Source organism: Hyaena hyaena, unplaced genomic scaffold (assembly GCF_003009895.1).
Source record: "Hyaena hyaena isolate Hyena2069 unplaced genomic scaffold, ASM300989v1 scaffold_135, whole genome shotgun sequence".
Classification (NCBI taxonomy): domain Eukaryota; kingdom Metazoa; phylum Chordata; class Mammalia; order Carnivora; family Hyaenidae; genus Hyaena; species Hyaena hyaena.
This window is the reverse complement of record NW_024080767.1, coordinates 705,635-715,790: the sequence shown is the minus strand read 5'-3', so window position 1 is coordinate 715,790 and position 10,156 is coordinate 705,635.

Here is a 10,156-nt window from a genome sequence, read left to right as displayed (position 1 = left end):
AGCTGTAAACAATATGTAAAAAATGGGCAGGACTGAGTTTCAATAAAACTTTATTTATAAAAACAGGTGGCCTTTGCCAGTCCTTAATCTGGAAAGGGAACAGAGTTGGCAAGCCATCATATTTTTTAATATTATATATAAGCAAAAGAGGGGGGCGCCTGGGTGGCTCAGTCAGTTGTGTGTCCGATTTCGGCTCAGGTCATGATCTCACAGTTCGTGACTTTGAGCCCCACATCAGGCTCTGTGCTGACAGCACCTGCAGGGCCCCATGCAGGGCTCAATCCAAAGATGCTGGAATCATGACCTGAGCCAAAATCAAGAGCTGGATCAACTGAGACACCCAGGTGCCCCACCCTCACTGCATTTTTTTTCCTAAGATTTTATTTTTAAGTAATCTCCACACCCAACATGGGGCTCAAACTCACAATCCAAGATCAGGAGCTTCATGCTACACTGACTGAACCAGCCAGATGCCCTGGGAGAAAAACATTTTTAATTGTAAAGAAGTCTGATAGAAAAGAACAAAATGGTTTGAGTGAAAATGACAAGTACGTAGGATAGGCAAAGAAGAGCCAATACAGAACATTAGAACTGAAGTAAATAGGACAAATGTAAAAATCAAGAAAAATACAAAAAATCAAGATATATATCTACAATTTAAAAAAACATTTTTAATGTTTGTTTTTGAGACAGAAAGACAGACAGAGTGTGAGCAGGGGAGGGGCAGAGACAGGGAGACACAGACTCCAAAGCAGGCTCCCCACTCCGAACTGTCAGCCCAGAGCCTGACACGGGGCTTGAACCCATGAACCATAAATTCATGACATGAGCCAAAGTCGGATGCTTAACCGACTAAGCCACCTGTGTGCCCCTGTGATTTCTTAAAAATGTCTATTTATTTTTATTTAGAGAGAGAGGGAGTGAGTGGGGGAGGGTCACTCAACTGACTGAGCCACCCAGGTGCCCCAGAACTAGGAATTTAAATACAAAATGTGTTATAAAGGGGAGGTAAAATACACAAAATACATACATACATGAATATATACATGCTAGGATGATATATACATGTATTTTATATGTATATATGTACATCTTAAAAGATAACTTCTGAGTTGATCTTGATGCTACTTCCACTTCAAATTCAGAGTTTTTACTTAAACTCTTCTATAGGATAGAATTAGAATATCTTATAATTATTTGCTTTATGTACCTTACATATATAACAATCTCAGAATAACAAAACTAGTACTACCATTACCAATATGATTACTGAAAATACTTAAAAATATTTTTTGTGTATGCTTTCCCTTTTTCCCTGCATTATAATCATTCTATACACACGTGGCCAGAAATATAACCATTACTTCTTCTTTTAACCTTTATTTAGTCTTAGGTCCACAGCTGACTGTACATATCTATAATGCTCCTCACCACACCTTATGGTAATACCTCTCTAGTTTTGGTTATGCTATATTCACACCTCTCATTTTGATTATCTGAAACTTGTTCTTTGGTAGATTCTTCAGTAAGAGTTCATGGAAACAATATCTTGAATGTTGATGAGAGTAGGTGCTCTTTATATTTAAAAGTGAGTTTTTTGCTGGGGTGCCTGGGTGGCTCAGTCAATAAAGCTTCCAATATTAGCTCAGGTCATGATCTCATGGTCTATGGGTTTGAGCCCCATGTCGGGCTCTGTGCTGACAGCTCAGAGCCTGGAGCCTGCTTCAGATTCTGTGTCTAACTCTCTCTGCCCCTCAAAATAAAAATACATAAATAAACACACAAACAAATAAATAAATCCCTAGCTCCATTGACTGAAAAGGGCTAGAAGCGAGGTAGACACAATGACCATCCAGCAGCAATGCACATATGATCTTGAAATACCGTTTTGCACTAGAAGAAACCAGGGCTTTTGGAAGAAATAAATGATTCAAGGGTAGGAAAGGTACAAGATGAGCCTGGGAACCCTTCGCATAGCAGATCACAAGGAAGCTCTCAGAGAAACTCAGGAGCCAACTTTGAAGAGGCTCCCGTGGACCAGAGGACTATTTGAGCTGCACTCAAAGGATGATGATTGCGTAGATTAAAACCTATCAATAATGGGTTAAGTCCCTGGGTTAATAATGGTGCTTAAAACAAACAAAAATAACTGGTCACCTTTGGAGGATACTTAGGAGCCAAGTCATTCTTTTGAAAATAGGTAAATAAAAGGAAAGGTTCAAACATGTATTTTGCTTTCCTTAACCTAGTGTAGGGTAAATAAAAATCTAAAAAAAATTTTTTTAATATCCCTGGTGCTTAAAGGAAAAGAGAACGTTCCCCCCTTCTTCTTTCTTTTCAACATTTCTTTTAGAAAACCTGAAATTATAAATGTTTTCTCTGTCTCTCTGAGATATATGTAAATCTTTAAAAAAAGTTAGAGACCTCATACCGGGAATGCCTTTCTTGTAGGCCATCTGCTTGAAATATGAACTTGTCTCTTTGGAATTTTAAGCCTAGGTGCTTGGCTCTGTAATGTAACATCTTGATTGTCATATAGAAGTTTCATTTTTCCTGTTGATAAAGACAGTTAACATCCATGTAATGGATTTTATTTGCTTGGCTATATAGAAGGGAATTTATGTTTCTTTGCAGTTTCCTTGATGGATTGCTATTATGTGCATCGCAGTCTGGTTTAATGCTTATTCAATAATGAAACCATTTCCTTTCTTGCCTATATTTTGTGGAAGGAAATTTCTGTGTTGGCAGGAGATCTGATTTGTAATTACATTTCCCCAAAAATGGTTAGTAACCAATAGAAGATGAGGAAAAATATCTCATTATAAAAATACTCCATTTCATAAACTTAAAAAAGGTGATAGAATTAGAATACCACCATCGTGCACCCCCCAGTGAGTTAATAGATCCGGGCACTGAGCATCAACAGCTGTTAATATCACAAACAGACAATACAGACACTATAATGCCTCTTGTCGAAAGAACACAATTCCACTGATAGTCTTGCCAGAGGGATCAAACCTGAATCTAACCAAGCCTCTGGCCCCAATTGCTAAATGGCTGGAAAAACAGAAGACAGAGGCACAAGTTCAAGTGCACCACGGCTATGCCACTAGCAAAATCCGGGACTGTGGGAAACTCTGTGTAGGTCAAACAAACTGGGATGTTTGTCATGAAGTCGTAAGAAAAAGAAAGGCATTGTGAGTGATCCTGAAGATTAAGAGGCTTAAAAGGTAGGTTTAAAAAAAAAACAACAAAAGGAGTGCCTGGGTTGGCTCAGTCCGTTAAGCATCGACTTTGGCTCAGGTCATGATCTCACGGTTCGTGGGTTCAAGTCCCGCATCAGGCTCTGTGCTGACAGCTAGCTCAAAGCCAGGAGCCTGCTTTGGATACTGTGTCTCCCTCTCTCTCTGACCCTCCCCTGCTCATGCTGTCTCTCTCTCTCTCAGAAATAAATAAAACATTAAAAAAAATTTTTTTAAGTGCAAGAGAAAACTATTGTGGTAGGGGATGCACTATAAGGAAACTATAGGAAACTATACGGAAAGCCAGTGAAGTGGCTGCCATAAAGTTCAGGATTGTGGACACTATACAGGAGGAAGGCAATTGTATTTGGGACAGGGTGAAAGAAGGGTTTCTGAGTGCCTGGCAAAGTTCCATTTCTTGATCTGAGTGGTAGTTATAAGGGTGTTCTCCTTAGAATTCATTAACCTATTAATGATAAGTTCTCTTCACAATGTATCTCCTTGTAATTCACATGATTTATATGGGGGTTTTTTAGTTGCTGTGTTTTACTTTACAATAAAGAAGTTACGATTATTTAAACCAACTCCTCTACTCATTGTCTTCACAGAAAATTCTGCATGGAATTAAAACAGAAGTGACTTGCTAGTGAACTGCATGGAGGCAGGAATCAAGGGCGACTTCTCAATTTATATAACAGGCCAAGGCAAGAATTGTGAAAATAGCACAAAGCCATGCATGGCTTATAGCTAATAACCAATAAACTTGTCCAGTGTATAGCAAGGAGAGAATACTTCAGCATAAGATGATCAGAACAGGCTTTCTGGAGAAGGGAGGATATGAGCCAAATTTTGAGTTAGAATTTGGATTCTTCAGGAAGGCATGCAGTACAAGCAGATGGCACCATACGCAGAAACACACAGAGATGAGAAAACACAAACATCTCTTCTCATCCTTCAAGTCCAAACATTACTTTCTCCAAGAACCTTCCCTGATTCTCCCAGATTGGGTCAGGTCCTCTGTCATATGCTCCCTTTCCAATTCTTACTACAACAGCGATAATTAAATGGTGAGTTGCGAAATCAGTCATTTAGCATCTCTCACCCCAGAACATAAAAATTCCTGAAGACAGTGACTCTGGATGACAGAGTCACGTTATACCTCACTGTCCAGCTCTAAGCCTTGCGTGGTAGACACTCAAAAGCTTGCTGAGTAAATAAGTGAGTGAAGCCATTCAGCTGGAATGAAGGGCTGTGCATGAGACTAATAAAGTTGGAAATTTTATTGAGAGACAGATTGTGGAATGACGTAGAATGCTACGGTTAAATGCTGGGATTTTTATCCTTTGTGTTAAAAAAAAAATTAACAAGTTTATTGTCTCACAGTTCTGGAGGCTAGAGGTTCCAAATCAATTACATTCACCAATTTACAGATGTCAAGGAGGTTTGTTTCTTCTAGGAGCTCTCTCCTGGCAGTCCATGGCTGTCTTCCACATGTTTCTTCACGTGATCTTCTCTCTACATGTATCTGTGTTCAAATTTTCCTTTTTACAAAGATTCAGCATATTGGATTAGCATCCATCCTGATGACTCAGTTTTAACTGGATTACCTATGTCCAAAATAAGGTCACATTCTGAGGTACCAGTGTTAGAAGGCCAAAATATCTTTTTTTGTAGGAGACACAATTCAACCCATAATACGTGGCTAACTTCCCTCAACATTTGAGATAGTGCAAAGGTTTTTATTTATTCTACATAAATTTCTGTGCTACTCCCTTTCCTGGAGAAATCTCCATGCTACACACCCCTCCCAATGCGCTTCCAGTATGCTTGCTTTCCTTTCTCTTGGTATTCATTAAGCAGTATTAGAAGGGCCAGCACATTATCTCTCAGTAGACTATGAGTGCCTTTAAAAACAGAGATACTCTAAAAAAAAAAAAAAAAAAAACCAGAGATACTCTAAATTATGTTTGTATTTCATATGCCTAGAACCATTTTTGGAACGAACAATACTACAAACTATAATTTTCTAAATCTTAATTTACTTTAGTCACAGTACCAAAATAAAATACCTTTTATGTTTTTCAAAGACATGCATGTATTACATGTTTATAAATATACAGTGTTACTTTTTAATATTATCTAGGCAAACAGTATACCTAATATTCTAAAAACAGACAGAATATTGAGCTTTATATTCCTAATTAATAAGATTTCAATCCTAATTCAAGGATATATTCTCTGTAAGTGGTTTTCAGTGTGTAACCACAGCAGTATGACCCTATCCTGGAGGAAATCTGAAGCATGATTGGTCTGATTGTATTGGAAAGGGGGCCTATTACAGACCTACCCTTTTGTCTGGTCTTGAGATCCATGAATGGGCTTCTAAAGTTCTTAGTAATTTAAGGGTTGCATAGAATATAGTGTAAAAATCACTAATCCATAGGACAGAAAATGAAGATTCTGAACACATTTTTTTTTTAGTGTTTTATTTATGTCTGAGAGAGAGACAGCGTGAGCAGGGGAGGGAGAGAGAGAGGGAGACACAGAATCTGAAGCAGGCTCCAGGCTCTGAGCTAGCTGTCAGCACAAAGCCCGATGTGGGGCCCGAACCCACGAACTGTGAGATCATGACCTGAGCTGAAGTCGGACGCTTAACTGACTGAGCCACCCAGGCGCTCCACATATTGTTTTCTAAAAATCCTTGTTTCCTCTATTAACCAAAGAATCATAATCTCTGAATTTTGGTCTATATATTTTTGTATTCAATATTTAAGTTTCTACTGTCATGATCTAATTATGCATGTATATAGTTCAGAATTTTAGCTGCTATAACTTGAATGAATGCAATAGTTTCTATTAAACTACTGAATCATTCAACATGTTCTTGGCATTTTGAGAAGAATACATCTTTTCTCTTGGTTCCAGGAGGCTCAGAGCTACAGTGGTGCTCAGTTTTAACTACACCATTATTTCTGGTTGACACATCTGTTTCTTCTGTCTTCCATACCTTGGTTTTCTAAGAATTTTGTTGGGGTAAAATATACATAACATGATTTTACCATTTTCATCATCATTCTTAAATGAACAGTTCAGAGGCATTAAGTACATTCACCACCATCCATCTCCAGAACTTTTTCATCTTCTCAAACTAAAATTCTGTACTCATGAAAGTTAACTCCCCATTTCCCTCTCTGCCCAGCCCCTGGCACCCACCATTCTACTTTCTACCTCTACAAATGTTGCTGTTCAGGTATCTTGTATGAGTTGAATGATATGACAGCTGTCCTTTTGTTGTCTGGCTTATTTCACTTAGCATAATGTATTTTTAAGGATTTTATTTAAGTATTTTTATTTTGAGAGGGAGATAGAGAATGAGTGGCAGAGGGGCAGAGAGAGGAGAAAAACCCATGCAGGCTCCAAGCTGTCAGCACAGAGCCCCATGTGGGGCTCAACACTATAAACCGTGAGATCATGACCTAAGCTGAAATCAGAACCTTAACCAACTGAGCCACCCAGGCGCCCCAACCAATTGGTTTTTAAAGAGCGTGTTATTTAATTTCTACATAATTGTGAATTTTTCAGTTCTCCTTCTGTTGATTTCTAATTGCATTCCATTGTAATAGGACAACATACTTTATATAATTTCAATAGTTTTTAAATGTATTAAGACTTGTGGCCTAACCTATAGTTTTTGCCAGAGAAGGCTCCATGTGCACTTGAAGAAATTATGTATTCCACTCCTGTTGGGTAGAGTGTCTATATGTCTGCTAGGTTCAACTGGCTTATAGTATTGTTCAGGTCCTTTATTTTCTTATTGATTCTGTCTGGTGTTCTATCATTATTGAAAGTGGTACTGAAAACACCTACTATTACTCGTGAGCTATCCATTTCTCTCTTCAATTCTGTCAATTTTGCTTCAAATGTTTTGATGGTTTGTTATTGAGTACATATATGTTTTTAACGGTTATATCTTCTTGCTGTATTGAATCTTTTATTAATATATCTTTGCCTCTTACAATTTTAATTTTTTTAATGTTTTTATTTATTTCTGAGAGAGAGAGAGCAACAGTGTGAGCAGGGGAGGGTTAGAGACAGAGGGAGACACAGAATCTGAAGTAGGCTCCAGGTTCTGAGCTAGCTGTCAGCACAGAGCCTATGAGGGGCTCAAACCCACAAACTGTGAGATCATGACCTGAGCCAAAGCCAGAGGCTTAACCCACTGAGCCACCCAGGTGCCCCTGCCTCTTATAATCTTTTAAAAATTTAAAGTTTATTTTGTCTTATATTAGTATGTTCACTACTGCTCTCGTTTGGTTACTATTTGCATGAAACGGCTTTTCCTATCCTTTCATTTTTAATCTATTTGTGTCCTGAGATCTAAAGTGAGTCACTTGGAAACAGCACTGAATAGTTTAATCATGTTTTAAAAATCTGTTCTGTCAAACTGTGCCTTTAAGTCAAGGAGTTTAATCTATTTACATTTAAAGTAATTGCTGATAACTGCTGTTGGGAATGCAAACTGGTGCAGCCACTCTGGAAAACCCTATGTCAAAAAATTAAACTTAAAACTAAACTACCCTATGACCCAGCAATTGCACTACTAGGTCATTTACCCAAGGGATACAGGTGTGTTGTTTTGAAGGGGCACATGCACCCCAATGTTTATAGCAGCGCTGACAACAACCAAAGTATGGAAAGAACCCAAATGTCCGTCGATGGATGAATGGATAGAGAAGATGTGGTGTGTATATATATATACATATACACACACACACAATAGAGTATTATTCAGCAATCAAAAAGAATGAAATTTTGCCATCTGCAACTATGTGGATGGAACTGGAGGGTATTACCCAAAGCAAAATTAGTCAGAGAAAGACAAATATCATATGACTTCATTCATATGAGGAATTTAAGACACTAAACAGATGAACATTAAGGGAAGGGAAGCTAATATGAAAACAGGGAAGGGGACAAAAACAGAAGAGATTCCTAAATATGGAGAACAAACAGAGGGTTACTGGAGGGGTTGTGAGAGAGGGAATGGGCTACATGGATAAGGAGCATTAAGGAATCTACTCCTGAAATCACTATATGCTAACTTGGATTAAACAATAAATTAATAAAAAATAAAGTAACTGCTGATAGGGAAGGACTTACTTTTGCCTTTTTGTTATTTGTTACTGTAGGTCTAATAGCTTTTTTTGCCCCTCGTTTCTTTTATTGCCTTTTGGTTTACTTGATTTTTGTTTTTGACATTTTAATTCCCTTATTTCCTTTTGTGTTAGTTTTGTAGTTTTGAATATTTTACTTGTGGTTATCTTGGGGATTATATATAACATCCAATGTTATAAGAATCTATTTTCATTGATACAAACTTAAATCACAAGCAACTGCTTCGGATCCTATATCTCCCTTTCTTTCTGTGCCCTCTCTAGGTCTTGCCCTGTCTCTCTCTCTCTCAAAAATAAGAAAGAAGAAAGACAAGACAAGACAAGAAAGAAAGAAAAAGAAAGAAAGGAGGGAAGGAAGGGGAGGAAGGGGAGGAAGGGGAGGAAGGGAGGAAGAGAGAGAGAGAGAGAGAGAGAAAGAAGAAAGAAAGAAAGAAAGAAAGAAAGAAAGAAAGAAAGAGAGAGAGAGAGAGAGAGAGAGAGAGAAAGAAAGAAAGAAAGAAAGAAAGAAAGAAAGAAAGAAAGAAAGAAAGAAAGAAAGAGAGAAAGAGAGAAAGAGAGAAAGAGAGAAAGAGAGAAAGAGAGAAAGAGAGAAAGAGAGAAAGAGAGAAAGAAAGAAAGAGGCACCTGGGTGGCTCGGTCAGTTAAGCTCAGGACATGATCTCGCAATTTGTGAGTTCAAGCCTTGTCAGCACAGAGCCCTATGTGGGGTTTGAACCCATGAGCTGTGAGCTGTTTTGTTGGGAGTTTTACAGCTTTGTATTTCACATTTAGGTCTGATTTGTTTAGAGTGAAGTTTTGCAAAAGATGTGAGGTATCTTTTTTTCTTTTTGGCATGTGAATATCCAGTTGCTCCAACACCATTTAACAGACTGTCCTTTTCTCCATCCAATTGCTTTCGAGCCTTTGTCAAAGATCAGTTAACTCTCTTTGTATGGTCTTTTCTGGCCTCTGTTCTATTTGTGTACTCTTTCACCAGTGTCACACTGTCTTGATTATTGTAGTTTTGTATTAAGTCCTGAAGTCATGTAGTGTCAGTCCTTTAGAAGAACTTCACCCATTTAAAAAATTTTTTTTTCTAATCTTTATTTATTTATTTTAAATGTTTTATTTATTTCTAGGAGAGAGAGAAAGAGACAGCGTGAGCAGGGGAGGGTCAGAGAGAGAGGGAGTCACAGACTGAAACAGGCTCCAGGCTCTGAGCTGGCAGTCAGCACAGAGCCCGACGCGGGGCTCGAACCCATGAACCGCGAGATCATGACCTAAGCGAAAGTCGGACGCTTAACCGACTAAGCCACCCAGGCGCCCCTAATCTTTATTTATTTTTGAGAGAGAGAGTGTGAGCAAGGGAGAGGCAGACACAGAATCTGAAACAGGCTCCAGGCTCCGAGCTGTCAGCAGAGCCTGACGTGGGGCTCAAACCCACAAACTGTGAGATCATGACCTGAGCTGAAGTCAGACACTTAACCGACTGAGCTACCTAGGTGCCCCGAACTTCACACATTTTTTAAATTGAGTTGTCTTTATTGTTGAATTGCAAAATTTCTTTATATATTTTGGATACTAAACCATTTCAGATAAATATAATTATTTTCTCTCCACAACATAACATTGGAGAAAATCTAGGTGACTTCATGATGATGACCTAGGCTTCATGATAACATTTTAGGTACAACATCAAAACCATGATTCATGAAAGAAAAAAAGGACAGGTTGTAGGTTGTATTTGTGTATTAATTCATT